A 19,452-nucleotide genomic window follows, 5' to 3' on the forward strand; every position below is an offset into this window, starting at 1 on the left:
CTTCTCCAATCCATTTTCCATTGAGGAACTAGGGCATTCTTTTAAAACATTAATTGGGTCATAGTACTGCTGTGCTATAAATCCTTCCAAAATCTTCCAATATCCTTACCTTTAAACCCAAAGTTGTTAATCCAACCCGGAAGGCCCCATGCAATCTGCCTATATTTCTAACCGTGTCTCACCTGCCCCCTGCCACATGTCCCAAACGTACTGTCCTCTCAGTTGCTGAAATGCTTTGATCTCTTTCCTGACTCAAGGCCTTTAAACATATGATCCCTTCTGCCTGCAATGTTTTTCTTCCCACTGTTCACCTGGCTCACCCCTACTTTACTTCCTGTTTTAGTTTTTACTTCTTCAGAAGCACCTTCTCCGACCACCCCATTTAAGATAGACCCCTGACTTACTCTTTCAACACATCTGATATTTTATAGCTGACATTTTCTCTCACAGCTCTTATTGCAATCTGTGATTCTATATTCACGTTTGTTTCTGTTTACTGTCTCCTCCATCCTCGTCTGTAAGCTTTAGAAAGACAGGAACAACTGTCTTGTTTACCACCTGGCACCCAGCATACCTCCTCGCACGGGCTCCTTAGACATTGGTTGAATGGATGAAGGAAGAAATCAGCAAACAAATCCAACGCTTATACAGTTCCATGTAAAAATAGCGTTCTGGACAGGAAATGCTAGAGATTGCAGAGAAGAGGGAACTCAGAGGAAAGCTACAGAAAGGCTCCTTGGGGAGGCAGCACTGGAGGGAGGCCCCAAAGTTTGAGTAAGATATGAACAGGCTCTGGTGAGGGCGAGACCTCTGGGAGAAGCTTCATTGCGTAAAGAAAGGGAGGTGGCCGGGGGAAAGGTGGCCGCTTAGGAGGAGACAGAGGGATCTCACTCCTGGATAACTGAGTAGTTGGATTTCAATGTTTGGTGAGGCCTGAATCGATTTTTTATGAATCTTATCTCTGGAATAAACACATTTATGGAGTGAATCTACTCAGGATATAAACTGCCAGGTGGGTGGTGTAGGGACGGTGGCAGACATTGGGCATTGGCTTGCTCGATTCCACACCAACTCCTGAAAGGACGGTGCCTGCTACATGCTTGAGCCTGGGGAGCTGAGACTACACACCCAGACCCCATAGATTCCATCAGACAGACGGCCCCAGGCCAGATTCAGGAGGAAGCAAACTTCACGCACAAGAGTGCATGTTTCTACTGCTACTTTTTGAAAGCCTAGTTGCCAAAGCATGTGTGTTTTTGTTGTTGTTGTTTTGGGTTGGTTTTTTGGTTTTTGGTTTTGTTTTTTTTTTTTTTGGTCTTCGTTTCTTTTGTTGTTGTTGTTTTGTTTTGGGCTGTTTTGTTTTTGTTTTTTGAGTCAGCCGTAGCAGAGCTCCCAGCGTCTGGTTACTTACTCGCGTCCTGGTTATTGAAAGACAAGGCACGGTATACTCCTTGCGCTCATGCAGATCATGGCCAAGTTTCCAGGATGAATACTCCTGGAGAGCCCATGATTTGGGGGTCTCTCTTAACTATTACAAAGTTCAAATGTCACTTTAGAAGGCAAACACAGTGTGAATTCAACATTTTAAATGCTCTCTAAACTTGACTGCTGAAGTCTCATCGTCCCTTCAATGTCCCTAACGGTGAAGATCGAAAAACGGTTCTCCCACTGACTCGAGTTCACACTTAGGGCCCACATCCCTGCCACGGGAAACATTCACACCCTTTCCCGTCAGGATGGGGTGCTCAAGATTCACAGCACACCAGCATCTTTCTTCCAAATCCTTCCCACCAAACCCTCTCTTAATCTCCACCCTCTACCATTTTAAGTCCTCGGTAGGAGTGATTCACCTCATCAGTCCCCGGACATCACTGCCACTTACTTTGACACTTCTGCAGATTTCTCTGTGTTACATCTCGCTGATCACTTCAGTGGACACATGCATTTCAACACCTTTTTGCACCAGCATTTATGTCTCCCCACCTCTAACTTCTGCCTTCCTCAGAAAACCTTCTTTTGAATGATATCCATCCCATTTTTAGCTCCTTGTGTGGATTCCATCCAGCCCTAAGCCAACTAGAAAAATATTCTCCTGGTCTATTAGTGGTTCAGCATGAATATATATGCTGAATTAGGCCCCTGTTATATCACAGGGCAAGACGCTTTCGTCTCTATTTCACCTGGGAAGGGTGTCATCCTAGTGGTTGCTGGCAGCCTTCTTGTGGTCATGAGAAAAACATCCTAAGAACAATACCCAGCCATTGAGGAAGCAAAGCTGAGACCTGGAGCCCTTAGAGTGCATGGCTTGGATTGCTCTACCTTTAAACTTCTTGCTGTAAGAGACAATAAGGGTCCTTATTATTTTAGCCGATTGGAGTCATAGTTTCTGTTATTAGCAAGCAAAAGATAGTGATCATCTATAAATTCCCTATGTCAGGTTATAAGTCTTGAACCACTCACTGTGGAAATATTTGATAATGGAAAACAGTTGGTAGTTGAAAACATTTGGAGATGGAAAACAAATGGAAACATGGGTTGATGGGGAACATTAACTGGCATAGTATAGTCATTTGTTTCTTCCTTAGAACGAGGGGTAGAAGTCATTTTCCGGGAACCAAAGGGCTCCTCTAAATTTGGGGAGAAGGGGAAAAGGTAAAGGAATTCCAAAGAGGCAAAACATCCCACTGAGGAGTGCCTGGGTGGCTCAGTGGGTTAAGCATCTGACTTTGGCTCAGGTCATGAATTCACAACTCATGAGTTCAAGCCCCACATCAGGCTCTGTGCTGACAGCTCAGAGCCTGGAACCTGCTTCAGATTCTGTGTCTCCCTCTCTCTCTGCCCCTCCCCTGCTCGTGCTCTGTCTCTCTCTCTCTCTCAAAAATAAATAAATATTAAAAACTTTTTAATTTAAAAATAAAACACCCCACTGAGACTATAGGCAAAGCTTTTTTTAAAAAAATTTTTTTTAACATTTATTTATTTTTGAGACAGAGAGAGAGCATGAACAGGGGAGGGTCAGAGAAAGAGGGAGACACAGAATCTGAAACAGGCTCCTGAGCTGTCAGGCTCTGAGCTGTCAGCACAGAGCCCGACGCGGGGCTCGAACCCACGGACCGCGAGATCATGACCTGAGCCGAAGTCGGATGCTTAACTGACTGAGCCACCAAGTAATTTTTGAAACCATTCTCTTTGTGACTGCATTTTAAAAAAATGTTTATTCATTTTTGAGAGACAGAGTGTGAGCAGGGGAGGGGCAGAGAGGGACGGAGACACAGAATCTGAAGCAGGCTCCAGACTCCAAGCTGTCAGCACAGAGCCGATGCGGGGCTCGAACTCACGAACCGTGAGATCATGACCTGAGCTGAAATTGGACGCTTAACCAACTGGGCCACCCAGGCGCCCCATGACTGCAGTTTTAATGTTGCAGTTACCTGGGCACTTTTAGCAGCACCTGGGCAATTACTATTAATTCAAGATAATTGCTTCACATACATTGAAAAAGTCCAGTATGCTTGATTATTTCCTTTTCAATGAAATTTTTAACCTAAGTTTGATCACCTTATGAGACTAATGGGTATTTTGGAAAAAAAAGTGCAAATCTATCTTATAGAAAGATACCAAATCAACACATGAACTTATGAGCTTCATTCTTAATTAAATAAGTGTCTTTAGGGGAAGTAGCTGTTTCCAGCCAATAAAGGCTCTTTAGTTAACTGTTTTGTTTTTATTCTATTCAAGCATTTAATTCTATCAGTTTGGTAAATCACCTATGCATGCTGTGTATTTCTGGGAAGCTCAGGATCTCTGTGTGAGTATTTTGATGTGTTCTGTGTGAAGAAATATGATGATGCTATAATCAAGGCCACTTTGCTTCTAGCTACCTATAGCATCAATGATAAAAATAGACAGGAATGAGATACTTAGGGTAACATCATCTGTATTGTGGTTGGAGAAATGATCAATATCCTCTGAATGTCTCTGGCATCTTCCCTTCCACGACTTTCGTTCAGACTTTCATTATCTTGCTGGATTACTGCAAAGCCCCTGAAGTGGTATCTTTTTAATCTCCTGTCTTTCCTTTCTTCAGCCCAGACTTCACGCTATTTCCAGATAAATCTTACAGGCACACAACTCCCATAGCGTCACTGTCTCACTCAAGAGCCTTCAGGGACCCCCCATTGTCAACCAAAATCAATAGCATTCGGGGCCCAGGTGTTCAAGAGCCTTCTAAATGTGACCCAAACACACTTTTCAAACTTTTCTCTCCATCTTTGCCTGGATGTATTGTATGATTTCAATCAACCGGACTGTTCGCTGTTCCTCGGGGATCCCTCATGCTCCCACTTCTCCAAGCCATGGCTGTGATCTTTTTTCTATGATGACTATTGTCTTAGTCTGTTCTATGGTGACCATTGTCTGCTGTAACAAAAATGCCATAGGTGGGTGGCTTAAACCACAAACATTTATTTCTCACAGTACTGAAGTCTAAGAAGTCCAAGATCGGGGCACGGGAAGATTTGGTGTCTGGTAAGAGCCCGCTGCCTGGTTCATAGACAGTATTTTCTTGCTGTGTCCTCACATGGGTAGTGCTTGGACAGAGCTGCACAAGAAGAGAAGTCCCTCACTGCAGGGGAACGTCCGGAGGTTACAGTGGGGAGGCAACCATCCAGAAGGGGAGGAGGGCAAGGGGACTCCCAGGGAAGGAGAGGATTGGAGAGGGGCCTTATGTGACCAGGTGATATGTCTTTGGGTCAGAGACCTCTGAAGGGCCATAGCAGCTTACGACCAGAAGGTTCTACCTTATCAATGGCCAGCAGATGTGGGGGTCAGATTTCACTAGGTATGCAAAGCAGTTAAGGCTCTAAATGGTTAAAAATCTGCTTGTCTGGACTATTTTTTTTAATAACTGGATGTGTAAAATTTTGATGGGATGCAAGTAAGTTTTTGAACTGATAGATCTCAATCTACAAAGAAGTAATAAACAACCTAGGGGTCAATACCCACAGACCATCTTTGGCTCATTTATATAACATTTTGGGCAATAAGTAGCAGTCAGTGCCAAAGCAACCGTTTACAAATTAAGTATTAAACACTTAAAATTGAGGAGGTGCTCCAGCAAATGACTTGACATATCCTTTGGAATTATAAACTGGGAAAGAATGAAACCGATCTGATTGGTGATGGCAGTACTTACCATCACTCACTCTCCCCACTCTTTCCCAAATAAATCCATGGGAACTCCAATCAGAGTTCAACTTAAGGTGCCCAAACCACAGTATTACCCAGTATGATAGAAAACAGAGACCCCTCCCGGTGCTATGATCGCACTAACGGTGCCCCCTAGTGGTTACCGTGGAGGTTAGTTTCATGAAGGGACTTCCTTCCAAATGGAGGAGATGAAAATGTTGGGTAAAATGTATTATTCTTCCATGAAGTGGTACACCATTAGACTTGTTTATGTAATCACAATTTAAAACGACACACAATTTTTTCCGTCCAACATAAAATGTCCCACAATTTATATTATTCCCCCACAGAGTCCACCTTCTTTGTTTTAATACTGAAGCTCCTACAATTTGGGCTCATTTTCTACTGTCCAGGGTTGATAAATACCTCAATTATTTGTTTGCATATAAGTACAGAAACACAAGCAGAGATTCTTTTTTAAAAAAATGAAACTTAGCATTTTAGAAATTCACAAGTCCCTTAAGAAGTTTCTGGGACATGGGACGTAATAAAACACAAGATTTTGATTACTGCTTAATAGTCCTGGGGATGTTTTCTAAGTTAATTTGAAGAGGTAGTTTTAAGTATGTGACTCTTGATATTTATTTTTTGTCCAACAAATTTTTACTGAGAACCCTTTCTATGTGCAGGCACTGGACCAGAAAATGGGGACATAGCCCTAAGCAAGTTCGATGTGATTGCTGCCCTAATGATACCGGGAATGTCGCAGTGGTCATGAAGCTGCCCCAAACCTTTGCTTCCAAATTGAAGATTCTGACAAGGTAAGGCAAAAATAAGTCATTTTACTATTTTATTTTCTTCTGGTCTGGGCTTCCCTGAGGCTGGAACTGATTGACTTCAGTTGCAAATCCTGCCAGAGAGAAAGTGCTTTTTTTTTTTTTTTTCTTTTTTTGGGAAGGCAATTGATAGCTGTGTAAGATATCACTGGTCTGAGGACTCGAGTTTAAGCTCCAATTTGCTTCACCCAAGTCCTCGATCAGCCTCGAGGAGGCTGGTTCGTGGAATCCCACAGTCTGACTTATCAAAATATCCATTTGACCTTGAAAACATTCTTGCTGATGCCATGCAGCTAGAACACAAATGAGGTATTTGAACAAAGTGTTTGCATCAGTGACTCTAAATTGACACAAACTCTGTAGGTTGCCTAGGATGAGAAACGTCTCTAAGGCTCATTTTATTTGGTGCCTGCAGGGTTTTGTTATTCTCTGGGCTAGAAGATGACAAACAGCATGTTAATTAAAGAACTGACATCCTTCGATTTACTCTTTTCTCACTACTCAGAATATTCCTCCTCCCCCAGCTCTCATCCCCACTCCTACTATTCCCAAAGAAATGTAAATGAAAGGTTTCGTAGCTTTTACATGAATAATTTTGGGACAGATCCTGTTCTTCTCATCAACCCCTTTACAGCAAAGTCCAATTGGGTGCCCTGTTATGTTAAATTTTGATCTTTTTAACATAAGAAAAATCATTGTGATAAAGGTTAATGCCTCCTTAATATTTATACACTTGAGTCATATTGAAAATGTATTTTGAAATTCTGAAATCTTGAATTAATATGACAACGTGCACAGACTGTGTGACACCATTTGTAATTCATTAGCACATACTTTACAATATATTAGCATCAAATATGGAACGCTCCGTCGTGATCCTGGCAAGCCTGTGAGTTTCAACCTCGTGGATCCTCTAGCACTTTAAGGTTTTGACATAGATGTCCAGAGACAATTCCAAATGATTCTTGCAGATCAGGAATACATTAATTTACCCGGCAACCTGCTAGGTATAATATATTACCGTGAGAAACACGCTTACCTAGCAGTCATCCAGCATATGTTTGTCTAGGTTCGAGCAGATTTTGAACACCAGACTGCCATAATGTAAATGAATTGTGACATGATCCTGGTAAATTGGGAACTGCATCTGCTGTACTGCACCTGGCGTGTGTCCCCCTTGCACAGTGAGTCCGCAGATGATTAACAGTCACTACAACTCACGTCATTTTGAAATAGTACCTGGATAGCCCCACATGTATCGTCAGGGGCTCCTGCAACAGATGGAAATCTAACAGTGTCATAGATTTCATAAGTTTGTTCTTCACTGATGCTAAAACCCTCTGGAATATTTATTTTAATGACCTGTTCTCCTGGGCATCTGAAAACCAGTCTCTGACTGACAGATCCACACAGTGTCCAAAACAGTGATTTAATGGCTATACTTAGCTTGGCTATCACCTCAAAACACTTAAATCTTAGCTCTTAAAAATTCCCAAATCTCCAAACATCCTTTGGCATCATAGAATATTCAGAGTTCCCCTGAGCTTAAAACTTTTGTAGGAGCATAGCTCAGGAGTTCATGTTTAAAAATATTTATAAGGAGGGGCGCCTGGGGGGCCTCAGTCGGTTAAGCATCCAACTCTTAATTTTTGCTCAGGTCACGATGTCACATATTTGTGGGTTTGAGCCCCACACAGGGCTCCTTGCGGAGCCTGCTTCGGATTCTCTCTCTCTCTCTCTCTCTCCCCCTCTCTCTCTCTGCCCCTCTCCCTCCACCCCACCCCTGTCCTCAGTCTCTCTTTCCCAAAATAAATCAACAAACTTAAAAAAATAAAAAGAAAAGAAAAATATTTATAAGGATGTTTCTGGTTTTATAATTATTAAAGAGAAAGCTGAATCATCTGAATTTTAGAACTGACAGGGCTGCTTCATATTTATTATTATTGATCTCTGTGACCTAACTCTTTAGAACTGTAGTACAGTATTTATGATCCATTGTGCGGTGTGTGTGCATAAGCGTATGTGTGTGCATGTGCACATCTGTATATGCACACAGATCTTCATGCAACACAGAAAATACGCAATTGGATGCGTGAGTGTGGTCTTGTCTTTGTGATTGTTGTTGCCTGTACATGTCAAGTTGTTCTCACTTCCTCCCTTTGAGCAATGACAGACAGCTTTGTCCTCAGCTCATCCCTGCCCTGCTGCTTCGTCTCTCCAGCAGTGCGTCCAGGACTGCGAATTTCTTCTCAATATCCAGTTTATCTCCTCTTTGGTAATATAATGCTGGGTTTTAGCTAGACACATTACACATTGCTGCCCACCAAAATACACAGTTCCCAATCTTCCTTGCAGCTAGGTGTGAACAAATGACTGCATTTTAGACAACAAGACATAAAAGAACCCTCCTTAGACTCCTTCCATCAACCTGCTGCCTGGAACACCAACTCAATGGCTTGAGCGCCACAGCCATCTTGTGCAAATATCAATGAGATCTATATAGTGACCTGGAAGGAGACTTGTGCTCCGGAAGCCAGGGATCCTCACCAGTCTCTGGCTGCCTATCTTCAGGGTATGTTATGTAAGAGAGAAGTAAACCGCGATCTTGTTCAAGGCATTGGTTTCTCTGCTGTCGTGTGTGCAGGCAAATTGAATACCAACTGATGAAAGTGCCCTGGCCCTTTCTTCCATTTCTTCCACACCTGCCCTTCATGCCATCTGTCTTCCGCTCTGTGCCCTACCATCCACATTACTGTTGTGCTCCTGGGAGCCATTTCTTACCTGTCTAGTACCCTCGACTGGTCACGTGAAGCCTGCCAAGATCTGATGATGGCCTCTATATCCCATCCTTATCCCTACCTCTGTGTCTCTGGAAGTTTCTCTTCATACAGCTATTATGGTGGACATCAACAGACCCAAACTTGTATTGTGCCATTAGCAACCCAAACAGCAAGGGAGCATCTGCCCTACATCTCTGGAGGTGAAATCTCAGACAATTGTCTGATTGGCTGCTTTGGGTCATCTGCTTATCCCTGAAGTTGATATTGATTAGGGAGAAGGGTAATGTGGTTAGCCAGGTTCAAGTTATACCCAGCCATGTGGATAGGACAGAATGGGTTCAGCCTCTACATGAACTAACCACATGGAATGAGGGTCCCTACAAAAAAGAGGAGTTCCAAAAGAAGGTGAAAAACTGCTAAGAAGGCAAAAGAAGGGAAGACTTCTATCACTGCACGATCTTTTCTCACAGATGAGGAAACTGAGCACAGAGAATTTTATTTTCCCAAGGATACACAGGAAGTAGGTCATGGAGCTGAGATTCAAATCCAGTTCTGTCTGACTCTAGAGTCTTTGTGCCCTGACCATTCTGCTGAATTATGTTCTTTTATACAGTACTAAAAAGTAATCATTAAGACTCCAAAATTTAATTGATGGGGGCACCTGTGTTTCTCAGTCGGTTGAGCAACCAACTCTTAATTTCAGCTCAGGTCATGATCCCAGGGTTGTGGAACCGAGCCCCATGATGGGTTCCATGCTCAATCCGTGGAGCCTGCCTGGGATTCTTTCTTTCTCTTCCCCTGCCTCTCTCTCCAGGTTATGCTTACTCTCTCTCTCTCTCTCCAAAATAAAAAACAAAAAGCAAAACAAGAAACAAAACAAAACAAAATTTAACTGATGAACCAGAAAAAAAAGAAAAATAATTAATTTGTCTAAATTTGTGAGATGGGCCTAAGACTATGATCTGAATTGCCACCTATATCCAACCTAAACAAGATAAGTCTCCTTACCACAGAAGTATATTATTCTTTTTTATACATTGTCCATAAACAAACAAATAAAAACATATATAGGTCACTTTGTGCCTTCAGGGGTTTTATTGTTTCCTTTTGGGGGGGAACTTTATTCGTTACACAGGTAGTCCACACAGAGCTATTTTCTAAATGATGCTCAGCTTTTTAATACCTTTTCCCAATTAAACATAATCATACCAACCTTATGAAATGAACCCCTTATGATTCAACCCAAATGAATCCCTATGTACCTACACTATACTTGTCTTAGTGTTCTTTTTCATTTATTTTGTTTTAATTTAGTATCTTTTCATTTTTTTTTTTTTTACTTTTTAAATTTATTTATTTATTTGTAGAGAGAGACAAAGCACACGAGCAGGGGAGGGACAGAGAGAGAGGGAAAGAGAGAATCCCAAGCAGGCTCCACATTGCCAGCACAGAACCTGATATGGGGCTCAAACCCGCAAACGGTGAGAAGTCACAAGCTGGATGTCAAAAGTCACAAGCTGACGTCAAAAGCTGGATGCTTAACCAACTAAGCCCCCTCGGTGCCCCTAGTAACTTTTTTTTTTTAATTTGAGCACAGTTGACACACAATGTTACACTAGTTTCAGGCGTATAACTTAATGATTCAAAACCATAATGAGATATCATCATAAGTCAGAATGGCTAAAATCAAAATGACAAGAAATAACAAGTGTTGGTGAGGATGTGGAGAAAAAGGAACCCTTGTGCATCGTTGGTGGGAACGTAAATTGGTAAAGCCACTACGGAAAACAGTATGGAGGTTCCTCAAAAAATTAAAAATAGAAATACCATATGATTCAGTAAATAATTCTACTACTGGGTATTTACCCAGAGACATACAAAAACACTAATTCAAAAAGATATATGCATCCCTGTTTATGGCTGTTTATTGCAGCATTATTTACAATAGTCTAGACATGGAAGCAACCTAAGCATCCAGCATAGATGAATGGATGAGGAAAATATGGTGTGTGTGTGTGTGTGTGTGTGTGTGTGTGTGTGTGTGTGTAATACTACGCAGCCATAAAAAAGATAAGATTGTGTTATTTGAGACAACATAGATTGACCTATAGGGTACTGTGCTAAGTGAAATAAGTCAGTCTTAGCATTGTTCTTAATACTGGTCATGCTTTTTTGTTTCCCTAAGACAATACAGACTACCCTACCTACATAACTACATAAACATTGAAAGCTATGTTTAAATGCTCATCCACAGGAATCCTAAAGATGTAAACCATGGATGTCACCACTAAGGGATTTGTGTGCAGGGAATCACCCTAGAGATCATTAAACCCAATCATTGCATTTCACAGATGAGAGAAATAAGATTCAGAAGTTAAGTGCCTTGCCCGAAATCACTCCACTGGTTTGGCAGATTCTGGGGACTAGGTAACATTAAACCATTATGCATATTATTCCATATCTCATTTACCATGCACCATTAGGTCTTCCTCTTCAGAGATACAACCTCCTCTGAGACTTTGTTGGCCACAGAATTCAAGTTTGCCCTGGCATACTAGCCATGTGATTAATATAAAGGTAAAGCAAATACAGCCAAATTCCAAGTAATATAAAGGTGCCACTGAAAAATGCCAGGAGATTTTTAATGATGGATTTAAATATGCTTCTTGAATCTTGTACAGAAACTCATTTTCATCATAGGCAAATAATACAACCACTGTAGTAGTAAAAATGAAATTAAAAGAAAGAAAGAGAGGAAGGAAGGAAGGGAGGGAGGGAGGAAGGAAGGAAATTATGATAAAAGAAAGGAAAAATAAGTCCTTGCAAATGACTGTTAAAAATTGTCCAGATAATTCTGGTGTGCTGTTTTTTCTACCACAAAACACTTCTTTTCTTTTTCTTTTAATAATCCCCTTTCTAAAGCTGTTCAAAATTCATTAAATTGTCATGTTGTCACGGTATTCTTATCTCCAAATGTGAATTAACTACATGTTGACTTGAAGAAACATTTTTTTCTTCTATAGTGTTATGCCAGTATTGCTAGTGAGGAGATTTGCACCACCCTGAAAACTCTGAAGTAATAAAATTCTATTAATCATAGTGCTGTAAAGTTTCCAAGTTTATCTTCATGTTCATGGTCAGAAACCTAAATGGGTTTTTTTCAACTGTAGCAATTTCACTGGAATAATAGAGTTCTATAGTGGTGACATACATCTCTTAATTAAGGTTATTTGTCAGAATTAGGTATACCAAGATATACGTTCTAATTTAGTATACCATAAAACATATTCTGGTCTTGTTTTCACGTAAGTTCAGGAATGCAAGTCCTGAGATTGAGTATTTCCTCTTAGGCCAAGAGTGGCAAATAGTTTTCATCCAAAGACCCAGCTTCATTATACCTAGAAACAGATATCGGGAAGGTTTGTGAGTCTGTTTCCAGACCCTGGAGGGAAATAGAGCTGTTATCAACAAGTAACGTCTCCCACAGACTAACAAGCGAGAGGTAACATTGTGTAGCGCATTTACACTCTCCAAAAGATAGTTCTTATTGTCTGTTTTCTTTCTTGTTGTTTCAACTTTAATGCTTATCAAACTCACCCATGTACATGGTTAGAAATTGTAATAGTCATGATTAGAAAGCCCAACAGGAAAACAAAGGCTTATAATAAAAAACAATAGTCTCCTGGTCCACCTCTTCCCACTCTTGATTTACCACTCCAGAAGGCAACCATTCCAAGTTCTTGAGCTTTTCTTCTCTATTTGCCTCTGCAGTTCCCAGGGTTGTTAGTCACAGAGGACAGACTGACTCAGTCAGTTGGGTAGCTCATGGGGGTGCCAAGCTTCTAGGAACAATGGGTAAAGGCATGTGACAGGCTGCCCTAAGAAAAGAAAATGTTCAACACTGCTTGCCCCACTGGTGCAGGTGCCGCTCTGAAATACATCCTTGTGGCCGCCCTCCAGAGCTGCATGATTCTGCCATGCCCTCACCAGCCAAATGGTTTCCACATGGGCCCCCTTCCTTGAGGTGTCTACTTCCAAGTCAGACTCTCACGGGAGCGAGCCTGGTAGTGGAGGCCAGGTCACATATAGCTGTGCCAGCTGCCAAGGACACTGGAACAGAAGTTGGGGTTCATTTTGGGGATACAGGGCTCAAATGACAATAAATTTCCCAAAGATAGTAAGATGTCATTCAAAAGGAGCTGGACGGCCCAAGAAATGACAAATATCTACCATAGCTTTCTAATGAACGAGTTGATTATACTGTTTTTTAAATTTGTATTTTATTTTATTAAAGTTTATTCATTTATTTTGAGAGCGACAGAGACAGCACAAGTGGGGAAGGTGCAGAGAGAGAGGGAGACAGAAAACCCCAAGCAGGCTCCGCACTGTTGGCACGGAGCATGATGTGGGGCTTGAACCCACAAAACTGTGAGATCATGACCTCAGCAGAAGCCAAGTCAGATGCTTAACAGACTGAGCTGCCCAGGAACCCCTAATTTTGTGTTTTACATATTACCTGGGCTATCCTCACTGTTGAAGATAATCATAACTTCCCCAGACACAGACTTCTCTTTCACCCACCCATATATATAAACATATAATATTGTTTTGATAGATCAGTATTTGAGTTTACACGATTCTATCCACATAAACATTTTCCCTGAAATTAATAATTATTTCTTTTTTTTTTCATTTGATAGGTTTCTCTATACCTGTCATGAGGGCATTCTAAATTTTTATTTCAGAATTGTAATTTCTGAATTTCTGGTATAGTATTTTAAAATTTCTGGGTGATCTATTTTGTTTTCTACGTGTTCTCTTTTTATAACCTGTGTGTGTGTGTGCGTGCGTGTGTGTGTGTGTGTGTGTGTGTAATGTTTTTTCTTATTTCCCTGAAGAGAATTACTGTTTGTTTTTCTTCTGCTTCTTATGTTGTTTCTTTTGTCTGTGTTACCTTTTCTATTTATTTTGGTCTCTCTGATGTTAAAAGTTGCCCTCCCTCAAATCTCTCATCATTCTTATTTTGGCTCCTATTTAAGAAAGAGGCCTTAATATCGTGAGACAGAGTAGGGCTTCTTAAAGACTGGGCTTCGCTGAAGGATAATTGAGAAGAACACAGGGACTCCCAAGTGTCAACATTTTATTTTTTTCCTCATTTTTCTCTTCAGCTGATCACTTTCCTCCGAGAGGACTCCTCTAATATCCTGCCCTTAAATGTGGCTGCCAGCATCCTAAGAGCTGAGCCATGGAAGAGGATGTTTAGAAAAGAGGCTTTCATTCAGTTCTGTGTTTGGTATGGTAGCCTTCATTCTTTCTGCTGAATGCCCTAAGTCCAGAGACCTCTGGTTTGACATCTCCAGAGAATAAACCTTGGATTTTCTGCCAGCTTCATGAAGAGGCAGTTGTCCAGCTGGGGAAAGGACCTGGGTTACCATCTACATCCTGTGTGGATTTTCAACCAACCCTCTTGTTTTCTTCCCTACCTGTTCTCCTATATTCTGAAGTACTTGTCGGAGTCAGTTCCTGAGCATTTTTTTTTAAATCCTTGGCATGGGTTGATATGGTTCTTATATTTAGCCCTAGTGGGCTTAGATTTCAGCTTCCTGTGGTCTGTAGAGTTGGTCCCCATTTATCCATTAATCATCCAGCTGCTAAAATTATACCGCTGTCTTCTTTCCTATTGTCCCTGTGCTCTCTCTCCTCCTCCTCTCTCTCCAACTCTGTATGTATCTCCTTCTCCCCTCTTCTTCTCTCTCACCGTGTGTGTGTGTGTGTGTGTGTGTGTGTGTGTGTGTCTGTAATCCTTTACTGTCATTGTGGAGTTGTAGAAAGGAAGAATAGGTAAAGTATGTTCCAATCTTCCACATTTCTGTGTTAATTAGAAATCCTTTGCTAGGAGCCCCTGGGTGGCCCAGTTGGTTAAGCATCTCATTCTTGGTTTCTGCTCAAGTTGGTTAAGCATCTGACCCTTGGTTTCCACTCAGGTCATGATCTCAAGGTTCGTGAATTCAAGCCCCACGTCAGACTCTGCACTGACAGTGAGGAGCCTGCTTTTGATTCTCTGTCTCCTTCTCTCTCTGCCCCTCCCCCTCTCACACACTCTCTCTTTCTCTCTCAAAAATAAATATACATTTAATAAAATTAAAAACAAAGAAATCCTTTGTTACATATTTTTTCTTGAAATCTTGTCAACATTTACCATATAGTACAACAAACAGAATTGAAATTATTTTTTTCACAATTTACAAGTCCGCTTTTATCAACTTTTAACAAATCAGGTCTTCAGTAGGAATGAACTAGTTTTTCTCTTGGACATTTTTTTTTTTAACGTTTATTTTTGAGACAGAGAGAGACAGAGCATGAACGGGGGAGGGGCAGACAGAGAGGGAGACACAGAATCGGAAGCAGGCTCCAGGCTCTGAGCCATCAGCCCAGAGCCCGATGCGGGGCTCGAACTCACGGTCTGTGAGATCATGACCTGAGCTGAAGTCAGATGCCTAACCGACCGAGCCACCCAGGCGCCCCTCTCTTGGACATTTAATCATTATGTTGAGACTTGGGTGGGGCCTCAACTCCTTTCTCTTTCAATCTCAATTCAATGTTATTGAATTATATAAGCAACAAGTTTCAAAAAACATCAAAAAACACAAAGTAAAAAAAAATTGCTGTTCCTTTTTCAAAGTAATATGTAAAATTCACTTTTTTTCAGTCCCACTAGGCTCATTTACAAGCATCTACCATATCTTTGTAAGCACTGTCAACATTTTGGTCTGTAGGCTTCTAGGAATTTTTAGGTTTATACTTACATATGCAAGTTTAGATTTGTTTCCCCCAAAGTATAGGATCATGCTATACATACCACTATTAAACTTGCTCTGTTCTTTTTTGTCATAGACTCTGGGTCTGGAGTTCTTTCATGTCCAGCAAGAGAGTGGATGCAGAATTAAAATGCAAGAGAGGTTAATGTCCAGGAGAAGACAAGAGCCCCAAGTAAGGGTCCTTGCCCCGTTTTTATTAGGATCAAAAGACTTACAAGTGTGATAGATGTGCACAAAGAGACAATGAAACTATGAACATCAACTCATGGGCGTAAGGGAAAGGGGGTTTCGAAGATATGTGGTGTTCGGGGTTTGGGTCAATACAAAATAAAATCCTGACACTGGGCAGATGGTTGTTTAAGGCAGGCATGAGGTGCCACCCCTGTTTACCTAAACTTGCCTAGGGGACAAGAAAGACAGAACATGCTACCTCAGGGTCAACAAAGCACCTTTCTTTTGCTAATTATCTCTGCTCCTGGAAACTTTGCCCTGCTGTGGTCTAAAGTCCTGTTTACCTGTTTACCTGTTTCGGTCATTCCTTCCTGTGAAAGTAGCTTTCTGCTATAGTACTAAGTTGGGGACGTTTCCACCCTGAATACCTAATCTTACTTACCTAATTTTGGATGCTTTCATCCTGAGATTTCCTATTCCTGTAGGCCTTGTTAACCCATGGGTGCAGGCTCAGGGAATTCCTAAGCTTGCTCCCCACACTTTTTTACTTATTGGTATATTGACAACATTTTTCTAAGTTAATATTTTTTATATACCTCATTATTTTGAATGGGTATTGAGGTAGTTTTAAGATACATTCCTAAATAAAATAAGTCTACTAATTCTTGATACTCCTCTCCAAAAGGTGTAGCATAATTCCCCTCTTCTGAGTGTGGGCTTTGTGACTAACTTCTAATCAACAGAATATGGCCAAAGTGACACTACATGATGTCTGAGAATAGATCGTAGAAGGCATTGCAGCTTCCCCTTTGCACTCTCTCTCAGACCACTCATTTAAGGAGAAGCCAGTTCTGTGTCACCAGGACACTCAAGCAGCCCTAAAGAAAGGCCCATGTGGCAGGAAACTAAGACCCTCTGCCAATAGCCAGTGAGGAAGTGTGGCCCTCTGCCAATATCCAATTGAGTGAGCCATCTTGGTAGTGGATCTGCCAGCCCCAGTCAAGCCTTCCAAAGAATGCAGCCCAATGCTCTGGTTTCTCTTCAGATTGCATAAATCTTTTGCCTTTTACCAAAGAATGCAGCCCTGACTGACATCTTGACTGTAATATCAGGAGACACCCTGAACCAAAACCACCCAGTTATCTTGCTTTCTGATTCCTGACCGACAGAAACTATGAGATACTACATGGTTGTTATAAGCTTCTATGTTTTGAAGTAACTTGTTACACAGCAGTAGATAACTGATACAGTTTTGGTACCTGGAATTTGGGTGCTGTCATGTTAAAACCTAAATATGTGGAAGTGGCTTTGGAACTGGGCAGCGAGAAAAGGCTGTCAGGGCTTTGAGGAAGAGTGTTAGTAAAAGCCTAATGAAACTATTACTAGAGGCCTGATTGCCATTGGGAGGCTGTGGGTGAAGCCTCAGAGGAAAGTGAACAAAAGCTTTATGGAAACTGGAGAAAAGGGGATCCTTGTTATGTAATGGCAGAAAACTTAGTATACTGTTCCCTGTAATAATCTGGAAAGTAGAAAATGTACCTAATGAACTGGGTAGTGTAGCTAGAGAGATTTTCAGGTAAAGTGCTGTAGGTGTCACCTGGTTTCTTCTTGCTGTTTACAATAAAATGTGAGAACAAAGAGAGAAACTAAAGAAAGGATTATTACACATGACAAAGCTAGACTGGATGGTTTTGGAGATGCCCAATGCTTCCAAATGGCAAACGAAGCTAAAATTAATAAATGGCTTCCCATCAAAGATCAAATCAAGGCCACTTCCAGGAAAAACATGGTCTAGAGATGAGGCTGAGGGGTAGCTATAGAATACCTTGTTTATGACCACAGAAAGATCGAACTAAAATGGCGCCTCAGAAAACTGCTCAAACAACAGAGCTTTAAAGATGCTTAGGGATGTTGTTCTTCCATAGTTCAACGGAAGCCCAAGGTAGAGAGAATTTACCTTGAAAAGATTTGTGGGTGTGGCTTTTGTTGAATGAAGGGAACCTTAATACAATTCATAGGAGGCCAACAGTTTTCTAAAAAATAATTATAATTACAGAAATACTACCAGCTCATACTGAAAGAGACAGAAATAGTACACAATGAAAAGAAGCATTTGGAACTCCAAAATTTTACTGAGAAAATTACACAGCTCCAATACAGCCTAAAAAGGAAGGATTAATCCAAAGAGGTCATCAAGAACCCAGGTTGTGGAGCCAAGAGCCACAGAGGATCATTCCCGGGCAGGAGTAAGATTGAATTTGAATCAAGACACTTTTAACATGTGGCTTAGAACAATGATTGCTTTGGGCCTCCCATTTTCCTTCTTTTTGAACAGGAATGTCTACAGTGCTTATCCTTTGTCCATCCTACATAATGTACATTGAGGGTGTATGTGAGCAGATACCTTGTCTCTTTAGTCCATAGTGCCTGAGATCAGAGGAAGTGTACTCAAGGAGCTGCACTTAAGGAATGACACCTGGGAAGCTTCAGCCATACCTGGACCAAATTAACATGATATCTTTCTGAACTTTAAGCTAATACTGTAATGGGTTGAGACTTGGGGGTGAAGGGGAGTAAATTTGGAAGGGATGAGTATATTTTCTTTTATTTAATCAATCAGTCAATCAATCAATCAATCAATTATTTGAGAGACAGCAAGAACAATCAGGGGAGAGGGGCAGAGGAAGGAGAGATCTAGAATCTTAAACAGGTTCCATGCTCAATGATGAACCTGACACAGAGATTGATCCCACATCCCTGGGACCATGACCTGAGCCGAAACCAAGAGTTAGAAACTCAACCAAGTGAGCCACCCAGGTGCCCTGGGATGAGTATGTTTTCTATGTGAAAATAATTTTAATTTGTGGCCAGAGAACAAGTTGGAGTAGTTTTAAAATATGTCCCCAAATCACTCAACACTCTTCCCTCCAAAAAGTGGAGACAAAATCACTTTCTCTTGAGCTTAGACTGGACTTGACTTGGAATATTAGAGCATTGGTAGAATATTGATATTGTAGAATACTGCAGAAATGATAGTGTGCAAATTCTAACGCTAGGTCATAGAAGCCAGCTTCATTCTTGCTGTCTTAGATCACTCATTCTGGGAGAAGCAAGCCGCCATGTCACTCAGAATGCTCAAGTAGCTCTAGGGAGAGGTTCGTGTGGTCCATGTGGAGAGGGACTGTGGTCCTCTATCAACAGACATGTTAGGGAGCCATGTTGGAAGCAGATTCCCCAGTCCCAGTCAAATATTCAAAGACTGAACTCCCGGCAAACATCTTGACTGTACTCTCATGATCGACCCTGAGTTAGAACCATCCAGCTAAGCCACTACCAATTCACCACCCTCAAAAACTCTGAGATAATAAGTATTTGTTGTTTTGAACTGCTAATCTGGGTGGGGGGGGCAGTAACTTATTACCCAGAAATATGTAAAGAAACATATTGTCCTCCCTCCTTCTTTTTTTGCAAATATAAACAATGCTGCAACAAGCCTCTTTGCATATATATCTTTATGTTCTCAAGGTATTATTTCTGTGGGATAAATTCTTAAAATGGGAATCTCTGGCTATGCCCATTTTAAATTGATATAGATATTGTCAAATTTTCTCCCCTAAATAATTGTAACAATTTACACTCTCCCAAGCAGCAGATGAGAGT

Source organism: Panthera pardus, unplaced genomic scaffold (assembly GCF_024362965.1).
Source record: "Panthera pardus isolate Hobbes unplaced genomic scaffold, ASM2436296v1 HiC_scaffold_12, whole genome shotgun sequence".
In the NCBI taxonomy this organism is placed as follows: domain Eukaryota; kingdom Metazoa; phylum Chordata; class Mammalia; order Carnivora; family Felidae; genus Panthera; species Panthera pardus.